The sequence below is a fragment of the Sturnira hondurensis genome, unplaced genomic scaffold (assembly GCF_014824575.4).
Source record: "Sturnira hondurensis isolate 20B ecotype Veracruz unplaced genomic scaffold, ASM1482457v3 Scaffold0009719, whole genome shotgun sequence".
Lineage (NCBI taxonomy): Eukaryota > Metazoa > Chordata > Mammalia > Chiroptera > Phyllostomidae > Sturnira > Sturnira hondurensis.
The window spans coordinates 1,229,678-1,253,331 of NW_028082350.1; the positions used below are offsets into that span (position 1 = coordinate 1,229,678).

A 23,654-nucleotide genomic window follows, 5' to 3' on the forward strand; every position below is an offset into this window, starting at 1 on the left:
TGAATTATTATCCTCATTTTTCAGATGAGGAAACTGAGGCCAGAGAAATTAAGGAATTTGCTCAAGGCCACAGAGGCAGGTGGTGGTTGAGTTGGCATTTGGGCACAGGCACCCTGGTACTAGAGTCCATACTCTCATCTGCTTGGCTACTTCTGCTTTGTCCCTGAATGTAGTCTGGCCCTTAGGCGTCCATGGGTCTGCTATAAATCCGAGTGAAAAGGTTTTCCCAGCATCCCCTGAGGCTACTTCCATACATATCCACTGACTGGCATGGTCTTTGTCTCTCTAGGTCTCAGGTCTTCAACATAGCCTCAGACAGCTAATGAAGAACATATTCTTTAGGTTTATAAATGGAACAATGCAGGAGATAAAACATCTTGTCCTGGCATTAAAATACAGAGTTTCTATATACAGAACAATGTCACTATCACCAAGGTCCATAATCACTAAAACTAGTTGATTCTCTGATAAAATTGAATCTCCGAGGGAAGTACCAAACAGCTCCCAGTAGGAAGGCAACAGGTGGCGACCACTGCCACAGGGAAACCTTTCTTCTTCCACACAGGCGAGAACACTCTAAGTGCACACCTGCTCACAGCCCCAGTCACGAGCATATCTGTGGAGATGTCGTACGTGACAAACACCTGTCCTCTTTCGGAGTAGTATGGGCAGAAGCATGACCACGTTACCACGATAGTTAACATCCACGCCGTTTTTACAGTGTCCAGAACTCTTTCACATGCAGTGTCTCATTTACTATTTACAGCCTTACATGCTCTTAGAACAGGTCCTATTACTATTTGATAAAAGATGAGCTCGAGGCTCTCGAAGGGTCTAATTAGCCCAAAGTTTTATGCAGCTAGTAAACTGCAGTGCTGGGATTAGAACCCATGACCTTGATGATCTTTTCGATGCATAACACGCGACTGCTGAGGAATGAAATTTGGACTGCCAAGAGACCCAGGGCCATCCTGGTTCTCAGGACATAAAAGAAAAAAATAGACACTGAAAGTGATGAAGGAGGTTGCTTTAGAGATGGAAACAGTTAACAGCAAAAACTGTCATTATATCAAAGACAATTTTGGAAAAATGTACACTGCTTGTTTGATAGAAGTGGTTGAGTCTACCTAAGCAGTCAGGTAAAATCTACGGGGCAGTCACACACACACACCTGTTAAGCAGTCTGAATTATGGTCATTGCAGTAACAGGGTCGCTATGTTGACTGAAAACCACAGAGACAAACTCAAACCTGCACGAGTGTACAAGCTGACTTGACAAGCCTACTGAGTCTCCACACACATCCTTTTTCAACACCTTCCAGTGCACTGGTCCCGCACAGCAGTGAGCGGCCAGGAAGCAACACAATTCTGCTGACGTGGGTACAGATGTGATGGGGACCTGTTCTCCATTCAAGCACGCCTCGTCCTTCTAGCACACAATGCTGAAGCAATTCCTTTCCCAGGCTTTCTTTTATTTTTTTAAACACTATTACAGTGGGAAAAAGTTTCTGCTACAGCAAGGCAATGTCCAGGCTTTTGTGAAAGATGTCCTTTTCATCCAATGGGCATTAATGTATAGATTCCAACGGGGTTGTCTGAAACACTCTGTGGTGGAAGATTTGTCCCCCATTGAAAACAAATCTTGATTAGGTGGTTATTCAGGGACTGAGGAGGAAGGAATGGTGTGAAAATGCTGACTCCATTCTTCCTAGATTGGCACTGAATAGGCATTTGGGCTATTCAAAAAAACAAGAAAAAAATTCTCACTCTGTAAAACCATACAACTTCACAAAGATGATGTGTATTTGGGAACACCACCCCTCCTAACAACCCCCACAGTGGTAGGGACACAGAACTGATGGCAAAGTGAAAAAAGTGATTAAAATAGTTCTGTGTGTATTTTTAAAATACTAGCCTATCTCCTTTTCACTAGAGTAAAAATACTGAGCCAGCCTGTGGGGGCATTCACTAGAAACCTGGAAGGAATTCTACCGCTGAGAGTGAGCACGTATTCTAAGTGACGGTGTCTCTGAGTGAGCGCAGCACAGACAGGGCTGACACAGGAGGGGGCATGGGAAGGAGAACCTGCTTGTGGTGAAATGGGAGGCAGAGGGCCTGCTCTCTGTTTGGTAGGAACCCAGCTATTCTCTGTGCCTTAAGCTGTGGGTATCAGGGATAGGACTTAGCATGAGAATACAAAGCTGCCTCAGCACAAGGGAAAATGAACAAGAAAGGAAACAGCAGGCAATACAATCTCTTTTAATTAGGTGTGAAATCCAGCCTTTCCTCAGTCCGGATACACAAAATGAGAACAGAGAAAGCGTGAGATGCTGTAGCAGGGGTGTCCAACCTTTTGGCGTCTCTGGGCCACACTGGAAGAAGAATTGTCCTGAGCCACACATTCAATACACAAACACTAATGAAAACTGATGAGCAAAAAGAAAGTTTTAAGTAAATGTGTGATTTTGTGTTGGGCCACATTCATAGTCCTCTTGGGCCACTTGAGGCCCGTGGGCTGCAGTTTGGACACCCCTGCAGGGAGATGGGAGTTTGGTCTGTGAGACCTGGGGGAAAACACAAGCTCTCAAATTAAAACCAATAGGAATTTGGTCATGTCAACGGGCCTAGGTCAAGTGGCAGGGCCAAAAAGCCCATGAGCTTTCAATTCCGGCCACCTGACTCACGTGAGGAAGGTGAGGTGGCACATGAAATAGGGCTGGGGTGGCCAGGCCTCCACACCTCAGCCTCTTCCATCACACTCTTTTCCACCCTGTACCTTGCTATCCTTTAGTAGGCTGAGGTTGCTCTTTCATATATTAGCTGACTGGTGCACTTACCAGTTTAGTTACACTAGGAAAGAGTCATTCCTCTGGTGAAAAAAACAGAGATGCATGTGGTAACTCAGGTCCTTCACTCCCTAAATGAACACCTGTTGCCCTGCTAGGAGCAGGACTTCAGCGGCCACCTCACCTGCGCTCTAGGGGGCACTGGCTGAGCCTGCGTACTGCAGGGCGGGTAGAGGCCGCTTGCTCAAAGCTTCCACCATCTAGAGCAGAAGGCCCTCTCTATTTCCCTGGCTTGTTCACAATCTTTGGAGGGAAGGCGACAGGCAGAACAAGATCTCCTTCTCCTGCCCTGGCTCCATACACCTAGCACGTTGGGGGGTCACTGCCCTGTAGGTGAACCACGAGAAGGCCATCAGCCTATGGGGAGGAGAGCAGCCCCTCCCTTAGCGGGAAGGGGGACGCTTCGGGCCAGCTGCTGGAGGCTGCTCCCCTCTAGCGTCCAGATGATCTAGGCCCAGGGTACAAGAACCATTAGAGATCATCTGTTTGTTTATTTGTTTTTGATCGCTGGTAACAGAATTCTTCTCATAAAGCACAAATAAATTGTTCAACTTCCAGAAATTTGACTTTCAAATATATTTTCAGAAACATACCACCTATGAAAATTGGAGACAGCCTGTCTATACTTTTCTACAAAAGTATGGCCTCTTATGTTAGCTGGACAAAAATATTAAAAGTTACTCATGTGTTTAAAGCATTTATAATACCATCCTATCTATGGTCTCAATAGCGTAATTAAGTATGTCTTTCATATTACCTAAATTTTCATTCACGTAATATTTCTGGAGCTCACTTTAAGTATTTACAGGTCCTTAAGAAGTATGTATGGATTTAGGGGGTATCTATATATTTTTTTCATAAATGGACATGTTTCTTCTTTCATAGCTATACAGCCAGTGGCTTTTATGAAAATCTCAAAAAGGTCTCCTCTCCCAAGTTAAGGTCCATGGATTGAAAGATTGAATGATTTCTCTTTAAGCACCTCCTAAAACCTTTCAATAATCAAAGCCTTTAAAACTGATGCAACCTCCATGACCACATCTGACACACCGGGCCTGTTGAGCTGATGTTTTCCATTTACTTAAGTTGAGCTGATATTATTTTATATGATAAGCTCAACAACCTTGGCCAAACTGACAGAAGTTACCTTTCAGAAGAGGATGAGTTGAAAGTAGGGGAGAGAGAAGATAAAGAGAAGATAAATGTAGATGATAAAATATGAACCCTGGTTGAAACAGGAAAGAAGGTAACAGAGACACACAGGGTTACAACTGTTGAAGCCAAATATTATTTAGCACAATCAGGTTTTTACCAGAGTATGTCCCTTTGACAGTTAACAAAATTCAGAGAAGAATTAGGAATGAACCTTTAAAGTTTTATTGACTGGTAAGAATTAGATTTTATAGTATATATTGAATAAAAAATAAATACAAACTTATTAAGCAATTTTAATGCTGCCAACAAGATAGAATTCACATGTGACAGCTCTGGGGAACTTCGAACAGGCCGCGGGCTTTTCTTTTTCTCTGTCCAGTCCTTGGCCTTCTTTCCATCCTTCTCCCTCCTACCCTGCTCTCCTTCCATTAAGTTTCACTAAGCTCCAAGTGTGGGCAACAAGAGGGCAGAATTCTGAACTAGGACAACATGTCCTAGGACCCTCAGCCCATCCTCAGACCTGGACTGCTCCTCCTTTCCTGGCCTCCTTTCCTGCTTTTCACTCTACCCAAAAGTAAGAGCTTTAAACTGTGTCTGAAGGATGGGACCAGACTGGTATTATTACTAGTGAGATTTCTAGGTCCAGAGGAAGACGTAATTCCAGGGAAGCCTTTTCACTGGGCTCTGGAGGATCCCACTGTCCCTTAGTGAGCCCAGGTCTTCGGTCTGCCTGGTTTCAAATGAAGCCCTCTGTTATTTCCCAGAAGGGACTAAGAAACGCCTGACCGCATGTCTAACATTGCACATATAACTCACTGATGGATGATGTTGCTTTTGGGGTCACTTGCATTTTCACCAATTTATAAGTGGAGCATTTACTGAGAATAGTTCAGTGTAAATGGACCCATGAAGCCAGGGATGATCTGAAATCTAAGCCAGTGGAAGAAACTCACCCTATAGGACGTTTGATATTTGAAATGTACATTAATCAATCAACTTCTCCCAGACTCCTGGCCCAGGAGAAGCTGGTTCTACTTTTACATTTTTGGACCCTGTGAATATCATAACTGGAGGTCAGAATAAAAATTTAGCCCACATTTCAGCAATTATATAAGACTTTGTACCCTGGCTGGTGTGGCTCAGTGGATTGAGTGCTGGCCTGAGAACCAAAGGGTCACTGGTTTTATTCTCAGTCAGGGCACATGCCTGGGTCCGTAGGCCAGGTCCCGAGTAGGGGCTGTGTGAGAGGCAACCACACAATGATGTTTCTCTACCTTTCTTTCTCCTTCCATTCTCCTCTCTCTAAAAATAAATAAATGAAATCTTTAAAAAACAAAAGACTTCATGATATACATTTTTTTTTTTTGCTAAAAAAGTTTTTATTGCCTTTGGTCCACAGTTTCACATTATCTCTTGTTCCTGGGGCTTCTGAGTGGGGTTGTTTCCAGAGAGGGCCTCCTGGTAGGGGTCCCTGCGTAGTACTTCTTAGGACAGAAGAGACTTGTATGGAGGGGGGTCTGGCTTTGTCTCAAGCACTCAGAACTCCACTGTCCTCTCTGGGCCTGTTTCCTCACTGGGCCCCTGGGAGGGTCCTGAGGAAATCCAGTCCCTCATGATACCTAAAATATCTGGGGACTGTGGCCTGGCCCTCTCCCAGAGGACTTCCTCCACCATCCTCACCCCATCCTCCCTAAAAAAATAATTTTATTTTATTGACACTGCCTGAAACTTTTGTGGGTACAGAAACCACAACTGATCAGCAGAGAAAAGGGAAGAGGGACAGAAGCAACTGGAAGCCAGTTGGGGCCAGTTTCCCTCCCTGCACAGGTTCCTTCTCCCTGCCCACGGCTTGGCCCAAAGCCTGCTGGGAAATTTGCTACCTGGATGTGCCCTGGCAGGGACCCCCCCTCCCCCACAAGCATCACAGGCTGAGGATCTGGCCTTCACAGACCCTCGGCTAGAAGTACTGGAACACATAGAAAAACAAGACGAAGACACAGAAAAACCGGAAATCCCAGATGAGGTGACGATATAGGGAGACATCTCACAAAGGGGACCTCAGTAGCCTGCCTCCTCTTGGTAGTGAGGGGGGGTACTCCAGGGCCTTTTGGGCAGTACTTGGGGTCATATATCTGCCGGCCCAAGCCAAAGACCTGGCCACTCTGGTTGGTGCCCTGCATGTGGCCCATCTGCAGGGACATGGAGGAACTGTCACATCTGTTGGTCCCCAACTTGAGGTCATAAATGTGCCACTGGGTGCTGGGAGCCATCATGCCCACCTGGCTGGCACACTTGTTGGTGCCCACCTGGAGCCCACTGATGCACTACTGGCCTGCCCTCATTGCTGCGCCATCGAAGTCCCACTCCTGCTTTTCCGAGTACTCGATGCCAGTGTCCGCACCGCTCTGCAGCCCCTTCGTCTCGGCCCTCCCTGCCAGAGCCAGGAGAGACACCTGCACCCATGTCATGTTTCCACTGCCAAACGGGTCACTCACACATGCCCATGGATTCATGCCATAGCTGACCATGGCTTCCATGAAGTCAGAGAGGTTTTCTAGCAGGTGCCAGTTTTTTGTGGAGCAGTTGATCATGGGGACTGAGCCAGGCTGCAGCTTATTCATGAGTGTGCACAGGATAATGCTGACCTTCAGGCCCTTCTGGAAGTTAGCAATGATAACAGGCCTGTGAGCCCCTCGATCCAGCTGCGGAGCTCTGCCTCCTTCTGAGGGTCGTGTCTGGACAGGAGCCGGTTCTTGACCATGACTGAAAGCCCATATGAGGGCTCCTCACTGAGCCGCACATGCTGGCAGCAGTGACGGTGGGATGGAGGGCCACCGGGTAAGATGGTTGGGGATGCCTCAGGTACGCTTTTCTATGCAGAGTCTCCCCTAGCCTCATTCCAGTGTCAGTTCCTTATTTTACTTCTACTCTGATTCCTTTTCCACATTCATATATAAATACATTTTCTAAGGAGTTCCGGTCCAGGTGGCAGAGTGTGGAAGCGCTGTGCTCCTCTCTTCTCATGACCATACCAAGATGACAATCATGGAGCAATCAACCTGGAGAACCACCTGAAGGCTAGCTGAACGGACCTCTAACTAAGGATACAATGAACAGGCCACACTGAGACTAGGAGGAGGGTGGAGAGGTAGAATGGGCTGGTCCCACACGCACATGTGGCAGTTGAGAATTGGGAAGGATTATCTCTGTGGCAGAGGTCCCCACCAAGGAGCAAGGGGTCTCAGTCCCACACTAGGCTTCCTAGCCCAGGAATCCAGTGCTGGGAAGAGTAGTCCCCACAGCAGCTGGCTGTGAAAACCAGTGGCAATTCTGTCCTGCATGGGAGATGTAGAGTGGCCAGAAACCCAGGTATCTTCTTAAAGGGCCCGTGCACAAACTCATTGGCTCACAGGCATGCACCCTGAGCTCCAGTGAAGGGACAGTAGCTCACAAGGCACGAGAATTATACAAGGAGAAAATGAACAGTGTGGCTTTGGGGTGAGTGCTAACACTGTCCCCCTGTTGAGCCCTCCCCTCACACAGCCTACAGGGGCAGGTGATGCCAAATCTGAATTTGCATTAATGAACTGAACACTGCTTGCCCCGCCCAGGTGATTCCCTGAAGCCACATTCCACCCAACTCACATACTACCTTTGGTTCTTTTCAGGGCTGTGCCTCACGGGCAGCCTTGATCCTTACTGCACAGTTTCTTAAAAGCTCCACAATGTCTGCAGACCCCAGGCAGGTGATGGCTAGCCTCAGTGGGCATTGTGCTTTTTGCTAAATGGCCCCAGGCCTGGTGCAGATGGCAGCTGGCTTTGAGTTGCAGTGGCCTCTCCCACGGGCCTCCAGGCCCAACACAAACAGCTGTCCACTACAGGTGCTCAGTAACTTCTACCAGGTGGCCTTAGTCAGGCACAGGCAGTGGCTGACTTTGGCCTGCACTGGAACCCTTCCCAAGAGGCCAGAAAACCAATAACCTGCTGGCTGGCCTCAGACCACAACAGAGCATCAACTATAAAGCTATGCAAAGGGCACACCCGAAGGATGACCTCAGTAGGCACCAGAACCCTGCTGGGGCGAGTACTGCTCCATGGGGTCAGCCCATGCAGGGTTGTGGCCAGTCCTCACAGCCCATCAACCTACACGTCACAGATGAGTTGAGCAGGGAGGCATGAGCAAGCACCAATGAAGGCTGAATGATAACAGGAGGGCACACACAATCCACACAAGGACACTTGTGGAGCACCTAGCTCATGTGACTAGGGAGACTGTCCCACTGGGCCCCACAGGATGCCTGCTACAGAAGGCCACCCTGCCAAGACTGGGTCTCTCTCTGTATGTATATAGAGAGTTAGTAACATTGTAATAACTATGTGTGGTGCCAGGGGGGCATCAATTAGACTTATAGGGGGGATCACTTCAAAATTATATAAATGTCTAACCACTATGCTGTACCCCTGAAACTAATATAATATTAAAGGCCAACTGTAATTAGAAAAGTAAAAAATTTAAAAAACCATGGGAAAGAAAAATAAGAGTATTTTTATACATACTTATTAATGAATTGAAAAATTTTTTGGAGTTAATGTTTACTTATGAGATGACAATATAGTCAAACAAACAGCAAGTAATTGACTATCAGCTTTATGGAACCAATTCTAAATATTCAGTTTTGGATATTATCAAGCTACGTGCTTTATGAATTTCTATACTTTCAGCATCTGATTCCAGTGGAATAAAACACTGGAAGTTCAAACACCTTCTTTACTCTCCTGTGGAAGCCAAGTTCTAGCCCTGTGAACAAAGGCGCTGGACAGCTGTGATTCCAGACAACGTTCTGGGCGCCACCTATGCCCTCATTCTAAAGCTGAGATGAAATGGCTGCTTGAGGAGGGAGGACCCGCTGGGACCAAGGAGGGAAGTCGGTGAAATCTGAGGCTGATGCCTTTAAATCCTCTTATATTGTAAACCTTCTGAGACACATTTTAGGAGTTTGAATTTTTTTTCTAAAGCTCTTTCCTTACAAATTTAGCTGCTGCCCTATTGTAACCTTTTCCTTTGTTCACTAAATCTGGGGAACAAAAACACAGAGATGCTACATCTGTGGGTGGGATAGAAAAGGGAACAAAAGAATCTACTTAAATTCACAAAGTACGCAGTTTGAACTTGACTTTGCATAGGCCTTAAAGAAGGATCCATATATCCAAATGTACAATTAATACATTCTGTCCTTTATTTTGCTAGAAAAGAAATGATCAATTCAATGTATGTATATAAAATCCAGCATTTTCTTCCTAATCTGTTCTTCTTTTGATCTCTACATCATCATATACATATTTTAAAGGAAAAATAAGTTTTCAACTCTAGTGAGTTTGAATACCAACCATAATTCCCAGAAATGGCATTCTTTTATTTTTTTAAATAAATATTGGTGGTAAAGTATAGTTGGGCAAGAAATAAATTTTTGACTTAATTGAACTTCACTGAGTGAGAAAACAGAACCCTATGGTGTCATTTAGGAAGAGCTTGACTAAAATAATCAGACTGTCTCAATTCACAGAACTTCCTTTTGCTCTCTGCTGCTGCACAGGACCGAACTCGCTTTTGCCTGTGTCTTCCTCAAAAAAGTAAGTTGTTTCCGATGTGACAACTGGTTTTCTTTTTTCCCATTTTTAAAATTGTTGTTCAAGTACACTTGCCTCCATTCCCCCCCCCCTCCACTCCTCCCTGCTCCACCCACCCCCACCTCCCACCCTTGACCCTACGGGTTAGCTTTGCCCATAGGTCCTTGATACACGTTCCCTGATGAACTGGCTTTCATAGCTGTTTGTTGGTATAGGAGGGGCTACACTATTTCCCTGGGGAAGGAGTGGACTTGCGCCATGGTAGATTGTCTTACTCAGGAATGAGGGCTTTCTATCTTAAAGCAACAACAACAACCACCACCACCACAACAACAAAGAAAAGGGTAACTGTTCTGCTGGGTGACTAGTTAAGAGGGAAGCGCAGTGGTGATTTATGTGGCCAGTTTAAGAAAGTAGCTGAACCTACACCTCAACTGCCTACCTGGGGTGATCCATTATAGAACCAAGCATAGGACTTCCTTAAGAAAGCATAAAGTGTAAGTTCCTTTCGGGCGCATGCTGGGATGAAGAAGATCATAAGTAAGTGTTGTCAGAACTTAAAACCTTGGAAGGCACTGGTAAGTAAGGGAAGGAGAAGGCAGACATTGTAATTACTCTATTAAGGAGTAAGGTGTTTTATATTCTGTATATATATTTATCATTTATATATCATAGAAAAAAAGATATTAAGCTGCAAGAGTCTTCTGTAGCTACAGGTAAAAATCTAATTATTCCCTCTTCACCAAAGTAAGATTTCTGTGCTAACCCGAGAAGCTGGACATTTTGCCATCCCCCGCCTGCACTGCACCCATTTTTTCCTTCTTCTGCTGAATTTGTCCTATTCTGAAATGATTGTGCTTTCTCTACTTACCAAATCTTATGTGCCATTTGAGAACCCTATTCAAAGTTCCTCCTTCTCTGTGGAGACTTCTTTGACAAGTAGAGCCCATTCTAAGTTCTGTTTTTCACCCACTGCTTGGTGAGGTAATAAGCTGAAGCAGTTTTTTACCCACTGAATTACTGAACTTTCACAGGCAATTAGGAAAGGCCAAGCCTTTACACAGGTCCGGGCTCCCCTGCCTCAGGGAATTAGGGCTTCAGAGCTCGAATCCTACGTTTAGCCATAACAATGAAGCCTTAAGACAAAGAGCTTTGCTTGGAATCCACCTTCTCCAGGGAGAATGGTGCTGTGCCCTTTCTTTGGAGTTAGATTGAGGTGAGCTGAGAGGGAGAAAAACAATTCCCCCTCAAATGGGGACAGTGACAAGGTCTGAGGTCTCTGCTTGCACATTACTCCAGTTGGGGTAATTGCTTGTTACGATTTTAGAAGCTCAAATAAAAAGGCCGCTGTCTTGAGATTAACAGTGATGACCTTGGGGCCGGGCCCATGCTTGCGAACTGCCATGAAGGACATCTCAAAACCCGGCTAACGTAGGAGTTTTAGGCAGTCAGAGGGACAAGGCTCAATGGTGGCTTTGTCGGTGGACAAGCAATGTCAGCGATGGAGACATCATGGACTAAGGGGCTGACCCTGCCCTAAACCTCCTATGTCTTGTATGAGTCTGAGGAGGAAAAGGGAGACCTTGGAATACCACTGAATTTCTTGCTGACTCAGTGACCTTGGATTTAATTTGCTCTAGACATTAAAGCTATGTTTCTTGCACCTGAATGTTGAAGAATAAATCTGAACTTTTTACATGTGCAGCACATTTAGTCCTTAATAGTATATTATTGATTGTCTCTCTTCATTTTCTTATCATTGTGCCTGTCTTATCCCTATGAAAAGACTCTAAGAAGGCTAGTACCTTGCATTGTAATAACTCTAACTCTAACTACAAATTAATGATCTCCAACACTGCCCGCACATTTCTTCACTCGGAGGGGCTCCTATCTGAATATTTGCTTGGTCAGCTCTCTAATGCCCGTGACGAACATGCTGACAGGAAGTGGCAAACACAGGGCACCGTTTCTCTGAGGCGTGTCCGCATGTGTTGTAGGCCCAGGGGGTCTTTCCATCCCTGAAATTCTGTGTGATGCTCTCCTGTCTTTGGTTACTCTACCCTCTCTCACCAGGGAACAGCCACAGTTCTATTTTCAGTATGGATTTAAAGTCTAAGGCAGTTGGTTTCTTATGTGTTCGCCAACTTTCCCACAAACTGTGCTCATTCATGTACGATTTTTGACACACACACCATACTACCCCCATCTTCCTGATTCCATTTCCCCCAAGAGGCACCTCTTGGTTCCTCCTGTCCGCTGAGAATTCGGTGGAACTCAAAGCTGAGCCGTACCTTGTAACCAATGCTGAGAGAGAAAAAAAGAATCTGTGATATGATATAAAAATGATCAGGCCAGGCGCCCACCACTCCTGCGTGCCTCAGGGAAGCTAAACTGCTTGGGAACAGATGTTCCAGAGATTTCTATCAATCAGCTTTGATCATGGGTATTTATATTTGTCCAAACAATGTCAGGGATTGTTTAGAATATTTTCACTTGGTGGCCACTGGGTGTCCTCATTTACAAAGTAAATATATGATATTTAGTGTAGGTCACCAGAGAGAATAAAAGACACTAGTTTTCTTTTTGGCCTTTCACACGCCCGGTATAAATTTATTGCTGAACTCACAACCAGGTCACATATTATACTGTTTAAAAACCTTCAGGTCAAACTTCAATTTTATAACCAGAAGAAACGTCCACAGGTTCCAGACATGAATTTACAAGGCTGTTTTCTCAATAGAGGGGACTGTGATCCAGTGCTCGAGTGAGCCCTTATTCATCCGAAAATTGGCAGGGGACTTGGGTATCTACAGAGAGGGCCAGGAGGGAGGGGCAGAGAAGGTCTTAATTTATTCTTGAAAAAAAAAAAAAAAGAGAACACCACATATCACCATGGGATATTTGTTAGATTCTGTTTTTATCTCAACTTCTCTGGAAACCGATTAAAATAATAATGAGAAAGACAAAATACGTCTTTTACCTGGAAAACCTGAAATAATGTGAAAAAGAGTAGAAGCAGCTGAGTCATATGATGCTTATCAATCATTTCACATTTAAAGCTAAAGAACTGAGTCATTCCTGCCTGGACCGTTATCTCACCTGTAAAATAAAGATGCTTGGGCTTCACGGCGATGTTGTAGGACAAATAAAACAGAACTTGGAGGGCGAAGAGTGTGGCTAGGAAGGGAACCCACACGCAGGGTGGACGGAAGATACTGCTAATGTTCTGACTGTGGTCGGGCCACAGTCGTGTGACTTGTCCCTCATGGCAGAGAGGAGTCAAGGACAGGCCCACACAGCAACACGTATTTACTGACTGAGCCCTCCAAGCGCCAACTGTGATCCACTGTTGAGCAATCACTTTGTGCTCCCTAAGGTGAGTCTTGCATGCCCAGGATGATGGATGCTTCCACATTTCTATTACACACCCATCTGAAGGGATTCTTTCCTTGTGTGGCCAAAGGGGTTTTTATCTCTTCACCTTCTAAATTTCTCAAACTTGAGATACAGAACCACCACTGAATGCATAATACTTGCTTTCAAATGTCGAGCTTATTAGCTAACCTTTTCCAAAGCAAAGTTAACTTTACTATAATAATTCTTTTCACTAGTGTACATCCCCAGCTTAATTAGTATTCTCCAGCATGTCATTTCGGTACACAAATTATTAATATGATTCTGTGCTGTAACCAACAATTTATACAGATAACTTTAGGGAAACTCCAGGAAGATCTCTGTGAGCTATTCAATGCCTTTCAGAGACATTCTCTGGTCTTACTCGCTCTGTTTAACAACTTTTCCCTGTTGTGCCTCTAGCACAACTGTCCGTATCCCTTAATTAACTGTTCAAACCTGCAACAAGGCACAACAGCCTGGTCACTTCTACCCCGAGGTTCTGCGGAAGGATCACAGTGCACTCAGAGTGTGTGGAGAAGTGTCTCACTGCTTCTACAGATCCTTAAATTCCTGGGATTTACAGAGCATTTTTGACTCTCTAATTAGTAGATTCATTTTTGAACTACTGTAACCCCGAAGACACAATCTGCTGAGCCCTCCTGGCTGTGTTTTCCCCTAAGCTTTTTTGCCTTTCAGCTTCCTCAGTTTGCTCCTTTAATTTCACTTTTAGAACTTCTTGAGATTCGATGGCTAAATACCTCACAGTGCAGGTCTTATCTGATGTGCCGGCGCCTGGTGTGGTCTAAGACACACTGGTGTTTTTGTTCTTCAAGTACAAGACTGATGTTCTCAAATCTAGACTCCGACACAAAGGAGATCATTAGCCCGTTTTAAGTGTCTCTTTTCTCCCCTCCCAGCCTCTTCCCATCTACCCCAATACCTCCTTCGTCCTATGCGCTGGCAGCAGATGGTGACCATATTCCAATGCTGAGCATATACAAAATCGTGCCATGGAGAACAGACTGGCTTCAAAGCTAGCCTTCTACTCAAGTAGGATGGCAGAGACTTCTGGAGGAGTGAACTCATCTCTCATTCATTTAATCCACTATTCATTCAGCCAGGAATTTGTTTTCCTACATATCCCTCTACTGTCCAGCCAGCTGAACGAGGGTGGGCGTGAAGAACTCTCTTGAGGGCCCTTCCAGCAGGAGGGCACGATGACTCTGCCAAGCTCTTGTTTCCCTGGGCCAGCTCTGCCTGCTGCTGGTCAGACCATGCCATTCTCATGAGAGAAGCTTAAAAGCCCTGTGTGTGTGGGGGGGGCGGGGGGGGGTGGATTTTGCAAGAACTGTCTCCTTGCTAGCCCGGCAGTCACACGCCATATTCCCTAGACAAACACGAGAGCCGGGAAAGGGATGAAACCAGGAGGAGGCTGTGGGGTTGCAGCAAACCGTGCAGGATGGTACAGTCACGGGAGGTGCGAGTGGGAAGACCTTGCCTTTTGTTGTTTCAAGTTCTGCTGGAGCTTTTGTCTAATCATCTGTTTGAGCATCTTGAAAATTTATCTATTTTCATGATATCTATCAAAAGCAGGCACCAGATTATCCGACAAAGTTGACCTTAACCCTGCCATATTGCTACTAGAATCAAAACATGGAGCAGCCTATACTGAACAGAAAGTGGTTCTGTTCTCCCAGCAGGAAAACCAGAGGGCATCTGGGATGCACTTGATTTTGTAAGTGTGCTGAATGAAAAAAAATCAGGTAAAAAATCAGTGCCTTTACTTTTACAAATGGGCGAAACGCTCACAAGTGCACTACACTCTTACCCTTTTCTCCTCACCTTGTTCATTCATTCAACAAATTTCTGCTGAGCGCCTAGTACGTCTGAGCACTCTGCTAAGGATCCAGCAGTGAACAAGACAGACTGGATTGCTGCCCTCACATCTTCCCCCACCTGGCCAAAATAAGCATTTCATAATCGAACTGCTAGAATGTTACTTGAGAAACAGGGATAATTCATCTTACCTAGTGTTTCTTCTGAATCCTTTCAAACATATTTCTTGAAGGCCTCACCTCCTTTAACCAAGAAGTTCTGTCTTCAAGCTCCCTCCTTCTACTGTTACATTCTCTCCTTTCTTGGTTACAATGTTGACAGTTCGGATCGCAACTGCTACTTTTTTTTTCTTGGTGGGACTGTAACCCTGAGGATCGGAGGATTGAGGATCTTTGTTTCTCAAGCAACACATATATTTTCTCTGTAAATATTGTACCATCTAATTTGTGTCTTTGGATTCTGCTGATTAACCATCAACATACGATTTAAGGAATACTGCATATGAGATGCAGAAATCATGACTCAGTAAGTTATTATTTTAAAGCTCTGACTCGGGATTCATACAGACTTGCATATAATCTAGTTTAGAACGTGATCTGCAGCTATTACCAAGAGACCTGTTTCCAGTTTCGTACCCATGTGTCTGTGGAACTCTATACTCAGCAGCAAAAGTGCTCAGGCATTCAGAGAAGCAAATGCCGGACAGTATCTCTATGCATTACCAAAAACTACGTGGGCACCGTGGGCAGGAAAGGCTTACTAGCTGCAATGAGCCAACATGTCTAAGTGAATATCTTAAGATAATATATTTTCTTCAACTATTATCAACTGTTTCTGAATGGAAGAAGGTAGGTAAGTGAGCAGGGTGATTAAGAGCAATCCTCTGCAGTGAAACACACTTACTCTCCCAACTTTACCTCTATTTTGAATTATTTCAAAATACTCTGAAGCCATCAGGCAGGCTGTCTTTCAAAAAGATAAAAGATGCATTTATTTGGTTGTGAGTATATGAAGGGAGACCTCCCCCAAACTGGAATTATCTTCTGCATGACAGGCCCCTTGTACCACACACAGACTTCCCCTACTGGGAACTCATCTGTATCAGTGTACCAACTGGCATTGTGGTGAGGGGCTGCGTTCAGCCTCAGTGAATCTTTTTTTGGAAAACCTTCAATGCATTTGCCCATTTCATGATGGGTGATCTACAAGCGCACCTGCCCACACCATACTGAGTGTTCAGCAGTTTTTGACCAAAACCAGCATGTCCCTGTGCCCCACACTCCCATTTACCCACCCTCACCCTGAGCAACATTTTTTTGTTTCCCCGGATGAAAAAAGTCCTCAAAGGGAAACATTTTGCTGATGTAGAAGAGATGAAAGAAAAAACAGTGGAAGCACTAAAAGGCATTAAAATCCGTGAGTTCAAAAACTCTTTTGAGCGATGGAATAAATGTCTCAACAGGTATATTGCACCAAATGCAGAGTACTCTGAAGGTGACTGAACTTTAAATACATGTAAGAATAAATACACAATTTCTGTAAATAAATAGTTTTGAGGGGTTCCCTCTTATACCTCTTTGGAAAAGGCTCTGTGATGTGTCAGCACAGCTATGTGCCCACTTTAAGGACCAGATGTTCTGGCCTCTTCGGGTGTGAGGACTGACAGGGGCCAGAGCGGAAGGACACCTGCGGGTGCACAGTGGGGGCCACGCAGGCTCTGCAATGTATTCTGAGAGAAGCTAGACGCAAATCCATTCTCTATCTCGTGAAAATCTCTCATGGATTACAATGCACTTCAGGCCATGAAGGAACTTAATAGGTTAATATAGTATAAATAATACTTTAAGCCTTCTCTATACCAAGAACAAAACATTCAGAGAGTTTTTTAACTTCTCTTGTGTCATGGTTTCCTAATCTGTAAAATGGGGTGTTTTATAAGAATGGTGTAGTGTATTTTACACAGAGTAGATGCTTAGTGGATAGTAGTCCTCATCCAATTTTAGGGAACAAGGCAAGTGGGGGAATAAAAGAAGGTAAAAAGATAATGGAGAGGCTTCCCAGTCTACCCAGGCCTGACTCCAAGAAGGAGCAAGAAGAGGGCATGGCCTGGCCTTGAAGGAAGGAGGGCAAGTGGACCTCATGCTTTCCTCCCGCCAACCCAGGGCTCTTGGCTCTGTCATTCTCAGGGGGAAGGACAGGCACCTGCCACAACCTTCCTTTATGTTGTATCAATTTTAGTACATTTTTACTTAATAATTTAAAACACTATAGCTAGTGCACAAATTCACTGAGTGCTGGCTGCCTGTCTGGCATTGTTTTAGGAGCTTTACATACAGCATTCCATCTAATTCTTAGAATAACCCAGTGAGACAGATACTATTTTCATTCTCATGCATATGAGGAAATGGAAATATAGGGAGGTTAAGTAAAGGCATGTAAATGCATTCACAGGCTGAAGTTCACATTACAAAGAGCACACAACTAGACCATGGGAGTGAAAAACATTTTCTGAGCAACCTATGGTGCAAATTAGTCCATTATCAACATGTTTCAGAAGCAGCTTTAGAAGTCTGTTACTGATATGACCTGCGGGCATATTGAGGGGACCTGAAAGAGCCTCAGGAGTCAGGCGGCCTTTGGAGGTCCACATCCGACTTCTCCACCTTGGCCCTTAGTTTACTCACGAGGGCCAGGTGTGAAGATGCAGATTCTGAACTGGGATACGTCCCAGTGAAGTCACTCCTTTCCCTTTTATATACTTCCCTGGCCCTGATCTAACGAAAGTTCTTCACTCGTGTCCCAGAACAGCACACACATACGTGCGGATGTGTGTGGGCACATCTTCTTAGGAAGTTCATAGACTAAGAGGGAGGCCAGTCACGGGACCAGTGGAGTTTAAGGCGTCCAGATTAAGAACGCGTCCTCTGGAGGGAGGGGTCCCGCCTGCCGAAAGGCCCTGCCTGTATCACTCTCCAAGGACAGCAAGTCTGCTCGTGTCTCCGCATGTTAACCCAGGACTATGAGGCTGCTCTGCAAGCCCGGAATCAAATCACCCCTCTGGGACTTTAAGGTCAGGAACAAAATGGCAAAGCTAGCTCTTGGGGAGTTTTCTTAAAATTGGAAAAAAGCACCCAGGCCTGCCTGGAGGACCTACAAAATCTCCCTGAGGAAAGGGTATGCATATGCATTCTTTTCCCTTGGGTTAACTTCTAATGGCTTCAGTTCAGAATTTGCATGTGTATTTTCCATGGAATTAAGCTCTGTAGCTTGAATTTATATACACTTTTCTCCCATTATCCCTCTTATATCAAGATACCCAATTGAGATATAAGGCAAAAAGACAATAAGTGATTATACAGGAAAGGGAAAGATTATAGTAAAAAACTAAATGACAAAGTTAATATAGTTACTACTTCTTGAAATTCGCCATGTGGTATTCTAAGTGCCACACCAAGCTTTCTTAAAAATTATGCATGGCCTGGAATAATACTGCAAGAAATCTTGGAATGAAACTGACCACATGAACCTATCTGAAACCACCGAGACTAAATGAGTAGGAGGAAATTCTTTTGGGGAGGTGGAGGGGGCAGGAAGAGTTCCTCAAGGTCCACTTTGACGTCAACTTGGAACTCATTCTTCCTGGTGAAATTACAAAGACTCATATTCAAAATTCTCCCATGTGGTTGTTTATATAAATCACAATAGTGACAACATTTTTTTCTTATTAGTTTTGTAGGTAATTTAACAGCAGAGTAAAGAAACATTTGATTTAGTTGGTTCCAGAGCGCCATCCCGAAGTAGACAAGATTGCAGATTTTGTGTGTCCAGGTGACAGTGGCCTTAGGGATGTGTCTGACCACCAGAAAAGAAATACAGTGTGAGTAAACAAGTTTAAAAAAATGCCAAAGATAATGAGCTTGAGGGTATCTGGTGACGATGAGGCAGTACATGAGAAGGTCATGTAGGTCTGTTATTAATTACCACAGAGCTACTTGAATTGGGCTTATCGGGAAAGAAGTTCACAGAATGTGGCATGTTAAAAATGACACTTAGAGATAACTTGTTTGAAAAATTTTTAGAAAATGTAAATGTTCAAAGTATATGATGCCTGTCTTCTGCCTAATGCTCAGAGAATACAGAGGGGGGGGGTGAATATTTGGAAGTCATCTGAAGAAGACATATAACAATTCTTTCAAAACATTAGTTCTTATAAGCTAAAAGAAAGAGAAAGCAATGTTGGAAGGAAGTAGAGGAAGAACTAATATCATAAAATTAGTGATTCATTGGGCTTGGGTAATGGCTTCAAATCTCATTTACATATATTTATCACTCCAATTGCCCTGCAAAATGGGAGATGTAATTCTCCCACCTTGCCTCTTTAATTGCAGTCTCCCTTAACACTGGCTTGGGGTTCCTGTATCATAAATATACTCACTACTGTGCTTTTGTGTTACCTGTTCATTATTTCTTTTTAAATCATTAAACTTCTTTAAAAAGCACTTCGTAACTGATGCTTTCCCATTCATCCTCCGTTCACTCCTGAATCCCTCTTGGTGGCATTTCTGGGACACACCGGACTGCTCTCCACAGTCGCAGGCCGCTACTGATAGATCTTTGGTGTCCGCAGGGCCCAGCGCTGCAGACTCTCCCCCTCCCTGAGGGTCTCGCTGCACCACCCTGGGTTTCCTCCTCTGTCTCAGACCCTCTTTTCCTCTCCTCCTTTGATGGTACTTCATCCTCTGTGTTATTAATCACTGTAAATGCTCCCCAAGGTTCTATTTTTCTTTTTTCTGTCAACAAAAGCCATCTTCGAATTTACCCCCACATTCATGGCTTAAAGTATGGCCCCTTGGCCAAAGTACTTGCTAGCCTGAATTTCAAATCTATTTGTGACACCGTATTAGTCTTCTCCTGGTATCTCATGCTCAGCATCATGTAAGACTAAACTGTACTCTGTGCCTCTAAACACTTCCTTTCACCTTCTCTTTTTGATTTCTCGGCGTTATCTGTGATGATTTCCTCTCTCACTGAAAGGTCAGCTCCTGAGGCTGTCCACCTTCTTCTATAGTCTGACAAATCTGGCTCCTCCTTATTCCCAGCCCCCATCCCTGTCACCAGGCTCCTTTAGGTTACTAATAGTCCAAGTGAACTATTGCCAAGTCTTCCAGGGCTCTCTCCTCCCTCCAGCCACCCTCTCCCACATCCACGCATGCTCCACACACTTGATGCTACAGCAGAGTCCTGATCGTGGCTACCCCTCCTTTAACACTTCCACAGATCTGCACCAGAGTGCAAAACCTTATACCTCACTCTAATGCCTCACCTGCCATGAAACTCCATTTGTCTTTCAAGAGAGCTCAAATGGAACCTTCCCTGATACACTGGACTGGATGTTACTGATAACTGAATTAAATATATTTTATTAACTTTCTAACTTCTGTCTAAGAAAATGGGGATTGGAAGACATGTACTAAACTTTAAGATTCCCAGTGGCAGTGTCTGTCTGGTTCCGTCTTTGCCTTGTACCCCAAGAGAACTCAGTGTAGTGCCGGGCACACAAGACGGGCTTTACACAAGGCTGGCCATGCGAGTGAATCAGTGTCCTGGTGCATCCAGGTACAAGGGACATAGGTTGAACCACCCTGCAGGGAGGTTGTTTGTGAATGTATGTTATCTTCTCTGTGAGACTCCCAGTGTGTGAGCAGAGCACTCCAGTCTAGCCTTGGTCTTACACGTCGAAAGCATTGAGTAAATTGATGAGATGAATAGTCCTGACTCCCTTGTTATTCAGAAAACATGAGTTGTCATAGGAGCAGACTCAGTAACAGGCACTACAGTAGGAACCCGTACTTAGAGGGCTCTGTCTGGGGTGGTCCACTCTGTTGGAAACCTCCTGGTACAACACCGGCGCTCTTTGGGCCTTGGTCTCCTCACCTGTACAATAGTGGGTTTGGACCAGACAACCTGTACTCTCGGTGCCGATAAAAAGTGCTAACTGGTCCCAATCCTTAGAACCAAGGATGAAGAAGCAGAAGGAAAGCAAACAGAGAGAGCCGAGGTAATGAGGGCTTGACTACACGGTTCCTGTTGTGACTGGTGGGAGGATCTGACTTAAAATCTCCTTAAAGCAGGGAGGTCCTAGAATCCTTACACATGTTCTCAATTGATCCTTAATGGTCCATCTCTGAGGACAGTAGTATGCGATTTTTTCAAGTCAGATGTGAGAAGCCCTGACAGATTTGGAGGAACACTAATTTCATACAATGGAATTTGCCACCCGGGGAGGAAGCACCTATGGAACTGTCACTGGAAGCTGCAGATAAGAATTAGAGATGTACTCCTGTGAGATAGGAGATAGCAAGATGGAGCCCCGAAAACTCCAGAGTCAGTCTCAAACATTACATGTTGACGACTGTCAGCACTTTCATGCGGTATCTCGGAAAGCAATGCGGTGTGCTGTAACTCGAGGCAATGGGCCATGAGACCAGATTTGCCAAGGGACTGGAGAGGATTTCATAAGAGGACAGACTGCTAGACTCTCAGAGACTGAGTCAGTGACAGAGGTCCAGCTTGACACTTATAGGTGACACTGGGGCTCCAAGAATGAGTCTTTCTCAACAAGAAAAGTTGTTCTAAAATGTGTGCATCAATTATCGGCAGGCCCTTCATGATACTTCCTCCTTCCACTGACTGTGTGAAATGAAGGGCACTTCTGCCGATCAGAAAATAAGTGGGGATCCTGGCTTTATTATTGGTTTAGAAAGCAAATATCTTTAAAAGGGACATACAACTCAGTGCAGCTGAATTTTAATGACAGATAATTTTACCTAGATACCAACTGTCCCATGATTAAAATGAACTATGAGAAGGTACCGTAATGGAACTGTTCTGTTTTCTGAGTGCACCATGCTGTGCGCATGTGCCTCTGTGGTTTTGCTATTGTTCCTTCCACCCAGAATGTCATTTCCTTCTCTTCTACTTGACACACATTTACTTCATGATCCAGGTTGAAAGTCACCTTCCCTGTGATTCCCTGTGAAGCCCTTTCCACGGCTTCAGCTCCCTCCTTGGGAGCCCGAGGAGGGAGCTGAAGCCCTCCCACCAGCCACAGCTTGGTGGCTTTCTGTGCATCACCAAACACTTTTAACACCACTTTTGTGTGTCCTCCTTCACAGAATTACAGGGTTAGGAAAGTGTTTGTGGATGCTGTGAGTTCCTACAGTGAGGGATGGTGTCTCATTCGTCTTTTCACCCCTGGCCCTAGTGGAAGACTTGGCACAGAAGCAGGGGCTCAATAGCATTTGATGAATGACTGAATGAAGGAATGCATGAATGCACAAATGCACGAATGCCTGAGGTGAGACTGATGGACAGAAGCTACTGCATGAAGTGACCAGAGGAAATACCCAATGGAGTTAGTGTGGTAGGGAGGGAGCAGGTGTCACAGAAGGAGGGAGACTGCGACAGAAACTTCAAGAAATGTGATTTTTAAAGTGAATGTGTCCCTAGGTACACTGAGTGCAAACTCTAAGAAATTTAAGAAAATAGATAAATTTGCTGATAATGTATAAAGGCTGGACTAAGTAAGCACTGAAACCTCCAAACAAGAGGTTATCAAAGGTAACGAAAATAATTCCAAAAAGACTATGTATCAATTAACTCAGAAAAGGTGACTTTTTAAAAAGGGAAAGACCATGTTTAAAGAAATTAATGCACACTTAACAGGCCAGAGGCTTACCGTATTTGGTTAATGAAACAGCAGAAAAGCAGTTTAAATTGTTAGCAATGAAAAGGTAAATCTATAATTCTTTCTAGGAAGTAGAATAAAGAGGAATGGAGGGCATTTGGAGACACTGTGAGCACTTACACCAAAGATGCTCTCTGTACTCTTTACCGGACATGGAAGTGATCAGAAGAAGTTAATAGCAAGTCACAGGACAAGAACGATCCATGGCTTATTCCGCCTCCTTTTGGCTATCTTTCTTCTGCAAATTAGCGTGACCCCAAAATGCGTTCAGGATTGTCCAACTTGTCCTAAATTCCATAAATACACTCTTTCAAAGGATGGTGTTTTTTTTTTTTTTTTGCCATGTCTCTATTACAGTTCTTCACAGATGGACCATTTTTGTCCTTCCAAAGTCTAAGAATAACTCTTTCAGTTATCAAGACATACCAAAATCCAGTTCAGCTGCTCCCGTGGGATTCCAGTGAGTGTAGTCACATCTGCTGAGATACATGGATCTGAATCCAAATGAAGCTTTTGTTTGATTATACATTTTGAACATTTATGGAGGTTTTTGGGGGCCCAAAATGTTTTCCTTTTTTGGCACTCCAAACAGAGATCGTCAGTTACAAACACCGCCTCCTGAACCCCTCTAGCGGAAACTCAATCTTTTCACGCGAGCAGGTGCCTCAGGAAGTTTTTGGAAGGTTTTACACTGAATCAGCTTTCTGATTGGAAAATTCCCGAACACGCAGTACAATTTGCCAGAGACCTTCAAACTCGTGCGAGCAGTTCTCACTCACACAGACGTGCATTCACACATACAGACAGCCCAAGTGAAAGCGAATCAGAGCCCTGCAAAGGGGAGGTGTCTTTCTCAGAGGTTAAACACCATATGCAACCAAACTGAACCAAAAGAAATACTCACGGGAGAGGCAATGAACAAACAGCAAGAACGGAGGTTCAGATTCTTCCTGAGCATGTTCCCCTTACAGCTTAAAACCTTAAAGCTTTACCTGAGAGTTCAAGCTACACATCCTTTCAGTAAAAATTCCATCTCACTTAATTTC

At 44.5% G+C, this 23,654-nt stretch overlaps 1 protein-coding gene and 1 pseudogene across 13 annotated transcripts in view; both read right to left on the bottom strand.

The window, feature by feature from the left end:
* ZBTB20 (zinc finger and BTB domain containing 20) overlaps nucleotides 1-23,654 on the bottom strand; it is an 826,710-nt gene that overhangs the window by 23,640 nt on the left and 779,416 nt on the right. The window lies entirely within an intron of this gene.
* On the bottom strand, nucleotides 5,959-7,025 carry LOC118994726 (calponin-2-like; annotated as a pseudogene).